Source organism: Engraulis encrasicolus, chromosome 9 (genome assembly GCF_034702125.1).
Source record: "Engraulis encrasicolus isolate BLACKSEA-1 chromosome 9, IST_EnEncr_1.0, whole genome shotgun sequence".
Lineage (NCBI taxonomy): Eukaryota > Metazoa > Chordata > Actinopteri > Clupeiformes > Engraulidae > Engraulis > Engraulis encrasicolus.
Window position 1 is genome coordinate 19218281 of NC_085865.1, and position 5000 is coordinate 19223280.

Below are 5000 nucleotides of genomic sequence, written 5' to 3' on the forward strand. Positions count from 1 at the left end.
AGTGCCATAGTGAGTGCGTATACATGCAGTTCAGTATCCCAAATATGAGGCTTATCCCGGTTATGATCATATTCGGGATAAGGTGTTTATATGAGCACAGAGCGTAATATCTCAGTCAACGTTCTTGGCCGTTATAGAATTCTCTTCAAATGCGTGTAGCCTGGATACCAGCGACAGCGTTCCATGGGAAGCCCCTGTATCCGGGATAAGGTGTTTACATGCGGCAGTATCCCGGCTTCTGTCGGAATACTCCACCTGGCATATCCCGATTTCTCAGTATCCCGAATAAGGGCTTATCCGGGATACTGAAGTGTTTATATGCTCAAACGCTTATTCGGGATACTGAACTGCATGTATACGCACTCAGTGAAAACACCCTGGCACCAGGGCCAAATTAACGCACAGCAGGCTAGATATGGCTGCAGCCTACAGGTAGGGGCCCCCACCTGCCATGGGGCCCCTGATTGCCCAAAAGTGAAACATTGCAGATTTGGGACAAGATGCAATATTGGAAAAATTATCCACCGTGTTGAGTACAGTTGGCAGATATGTTATCCTGAATTTCTAGGTCGTAATTATGACACTGTCTACGTACATTTTTCACGAAATTTGCCTTCCGGGGAGCCCACAGCAACCTGTAATTAATCCGTCCCTGCCTGCTACACTTGCCCTCTAACTCAGGTGACGCAACGCAAAGTAGCTGACCTATCTGTCCCCAATCGGGTGATGACAGCTTTAAATGCACGGGTGCAGGAGGGCTCTTACTTTTCCAGACCCGCAATTGACTTCAACTATTGACCATGCCATTTGAGCCCCAGTAGACGTGTAGACAGTTAGACAGTGTCACCTCTGTCTGGATGAAGACAGGAGGAGCAGCGAAAAATGAAAGCCGGTAACCTTTAGATCACAGGACCACGACGACTTCTCTAAAATACCTGAGTGCACACACCTGACTGCTTCTCAATGAGGCAGATTCATGGGCCTTTTGCTGGCACGGTGAGTTGGACAGAAGGTCACGACTGTGATCTTTGAATCACGAGCCCCACATCTTTTTAAAGACCTGCCAGAACGGCTGAACATGTTAAAAACCTCAGCTCTGTCACCACACCATTTTTTGGCTGGCTTTGCGCCGCGTTTTCCTCTGCCAGGTTTTGTAACAGGTTGCTAAGTTGAATGTCTGCATGCATCTTCTTCCCCCAGCCACGGCCAATAATCAGAGCGTTAGTGGACTACATCTGTGGCCCTTGCTGGAAAGTGGCCGGGATTCATGCATGTGGACGTGCCATTTGATAGCCACTTTCATGTCGCCCCTTCGAGTCCGCCTGCGCACACCACACCACAGCCATTTACATGCTGGTGGTGATGCTTCTGCTGGTGTTGATGCATGTTTTGCATGTCATTTTTATGTTTGACATTTTGCTTTAGTGTGTGTCATATGTTATTTATTTATTATTACTTCAATATGGTTGGTTCTGCAACTGCCTTTGAGGGAGAAGAAAGGTTAGTGTGTGCGTGCGTGTGTGCGTGCGTGCGTGCGTGTGTGTGTGGACTGCTACAGAGAGGGCCACTTGAAATGTAAATTTTGAATTGCTTTCAACATTGTGGGAGGATAGTCTGTTTGTGGCATGAACCTGATTTGAATTCCAATAGAGATGACAGTACCAAAGCACAACATAAGCAAGTCATGCCTACAACATAGTGACTACGTAGTATATTGCCAGGACTCTGTGGAACACACAGCTACATCAGTAGTAGGATATTGTTGCATTCAGATGAAAGCTTGAACAGTAGGTGCAACTAGATTGCATTCTCACAGAAAATGCTGGAAGCGGGCTTGCCTTTTGGGGCAGAGATGAGCCGTTTTATTTTTGATATCTCTATCCCTAAATTAAAAACAAACTACTATTGAGAAAACAAAGCTAAAAGAAATGTTGGAAAAATCCATCCACCCAGTCAGAAGTTATGGACCAAACAATTCAGCCATCTTTGATTCAGCCATCTTGAATGTGTTGTAGCTCCGCATTTTGGGGATATACTAAATGACATACATTTTAAGTTGGCTTTTTCATTTAAGTTGACATTTTAAGGAACACTGCATATGATATAATTTTGAAAATCAACATATTCGAACTCACAACCTCCATATCTCTAATCCAGCAGCTTTGCCATTGATACTAAATGACATACATGGTATTTTAAGATGGCTAAGGAGCACTGCATATGATATAATTTTGAAAATCAACATGGGTCCAAGTGGGAATCGAACATACAAACTCCATATCACTACTTCAGCACCTCTACCATTGAGCCAAGCAGCTGGCTGTCACATTCATTCCAGCAAGACAATATGACATTGCATTGAAGAGTTGAACAATAGACTTCTAGAATGGTAGTGCAGCTGCTCGTTAAGAATAGAATGTTGAGAGAAAGTGACAGTTGAGATGGGACCCTGTATTGGCAGCACCTGTTCTGATTGACTGTATGGCAGTTAGTATTGTGCTCTAAGGCAGAGGGCAGATTCAAAACAGTTTCTAGTTTTTAGATCGCTGTTGTTAAAAAAAACTAAACAGAATTGGCACATGTCCTTTGCACAGATTGGAGTCGTATGTGTGATCTTTCTAACAGCCCTTGAATGAAGTTTATAGGTTAAAGGGTTCAGTCACAAATCGACTTCTTGTTGCAGATGACCTGACCTCTTCAGAAAGGCACTTCAAGTATCAATAGGACACAGCGATTGGGGGGTTTTACACACCTGCCATTTAAAAAGTAATGGGAGTTGGACATGATATTTCCACTGTTTGGAGTCATCTCATAGAGCTCGCTAACAGCGCATCAACTAAACTTCTAGGTGAAAGTGTTGATGTTTTATGAACAAAAAAGCCTCCTACACTCTGATCTGTAGAGTGGCGGAACCTTCGTTCATGAGCATTCTACCATTGTTTTCAATGGGGACCCACACTTGCACAAAAAAAAGAAAAGAAAAAACGATAAAGGGTCCTATGGACACACAAAGCATTTTTTGAAATCTCCAAGCCGAGCCGGTCGTTTTAGTGTCTCTATCTCGAAAGGCCTAGGAGGAGAAGCAGTTTCTATTTTTACTGCCCTGCACAAATAAGCAATAATAACTAAACAGGACTTAGATATTACTATAAGCATGGAAAGCCCGCTTAATAAACTGTATTTAGAGATTACTACAAGCGGGACTTGCTCTGCAATGCACACGTGCGTCTTTGTCTTATCTTTTTTATGTTTTCTCACCAAGGCTGCCAGAATGTCTGTGTAGCCATTCTATGATAAAATGAGAAAGAAATGAACCAATCATCAAATCATGTCCTCCTCAACCTTAACCAGACCCACTGAAATGATCAGTGTGATAAGCTGTTTGGATTCTGCTCAGGAGAGAGTGGCTCTTACAAGTGGCTCATACGGGTTAAAGTAAATTGTTAGAGCTAAAGTTGTAGGCCTATTTTCTGGTGTATAAGACATGCAATTAAGGGATTTGACCATAACTGACCAAAACTATTATTTCATAATAATAGACCTACTTTTCACTTCGAGTGTAGCCTATGGTCTTTAACTCACACTTTGGTGACGATTCATTTATCATATTTCAGACAGAATTATGCACAGTTTTTTCCCCAGCCAAAACAGTTTCGCTTAAAACATAGCTGAATGCAGAATGGTCCATGCACAGAGAAACTACAAATTGATTGTTACTGTTACCCACCGCTGTATGTATGTTGTCAAATGCGTAAAAGTTGCATGTCCCTAAACTTTGAACTGGTATTTTATTTTATTTTTTAACTTTTACAGTGCCAAATTTGCTGATATTCTACACACTACCAACAATGTCGTGCTCTGCAATATGGCTTTAATATCCTCCGTTGAAGTGGTTTGTGGAAAGAAGAAAAAATAAGTGCAAGTGGCTGGCTTACTGCTTATCAGGGTTTTGAGCATTTTGTTACAGCAGTAGTTTCCCTATTGCATTAATTGAAGGCATCCCATTCAGACTGCGCTAAGCTTTTAAGCCCATGTTCAAATGCATTTCACAAGTGTGCAATGTGTGATCATACGCAGAACCGACATGGACAAAAAGACAGTTGTTACAAAGAATCCCAGCGCGTAAGCAGGCACGTCGCACCTCTGTCTGCCCCGTGTGGTGCCATGTCTTAAATCCAATGCCACGTCCTTCAGCAGAGCTCGCTCTGGAAGGGACCATTCACTGTCCGAGTCCATAGACGCGGCAAAGTGGGGGCGCAGTTTATTCTTCCAAAATCCGCCTGTACCAGCGGTGTCAGCCGGAGCTGAGTGCATTTCAAGGCTGCGAGACTGTCTACGCCTGGCTTCTCGTAAACTTTGGGTCTTTTGCCTCCCGTTTCAGCGCTGTAGACACAGTGATCGTATCCTTAATTTTACTGTGAAGCAAAGCATCGGTTTCTTGTTACAAACCGTGTTTGAAGGAGACCGGAGCCAAAACACACCGGTCCAAGGGGAGGCTGTGAGAGTCCATTGCGATCTACCCGGGGACTGATACGGAGTAATTTGTCTGTTGATGTGGATAGCGCGGAGAAACTGGAATTACTCTAACTTTGCACCACACTGCCTCACAGCATTTTCTGGCACTTCCCGAACTGACAACCCGTTTTGCTGAAGAAACTGTCATTTGGAGACTACTTGGTAAGTCTTCCACGTCTGTTTCGTTGATGACTGAATGAAATAGCCCAGGTTCGTTGTTCTGTGTTGGACTGGGGTGGCCATTGAACCTATACACCTGAATATTTTCTTTTATCATGTTGGGGTGTTTCCGATTGACACAACCTACCAAACAAAGTTAATTTGTTGCATGATTGATGCGTTTTAGCGCATGTAAACAATCGCCACGTGAATATGTCTCCTATCGAGACATATATTTTTTAATTCAGTTTCATTATTCGTTGACTCGCATGGACACAACACTGACTTAACATCCACTAGCGTACACTCATACGCAACAATTATCT

The 5000-nt window shown here is 43.2% G+C and overlaps 1 protein-coding gene across 1 annotated transcript in view; it reads left to right on the forward strand.

Annotated features, from left to right (window-relative positions):
- Nucleotides 1-4142: 4142 nt before the first annotated feature.
- The window catches only part of sema5a (sema domain, seven thrombospondin repeats (type 1 and type 1-like), transmembrane domain (TM) and short cytoplasmic domain, (semaphorin) 5A), a 259814-nt gene continuing 258956 nt past the window's right edge, over nucleotides 4143-5000 (forward strand). The window contains exon 1 of the mRNA XM_063206705.1: nucleotides 4143-4677. The gene's annotated coding sequence lies outside the window, so the exon portion shown is untranslated. The remainder of the gene's footprint in view (nucleotides 4678-5000) is intronic.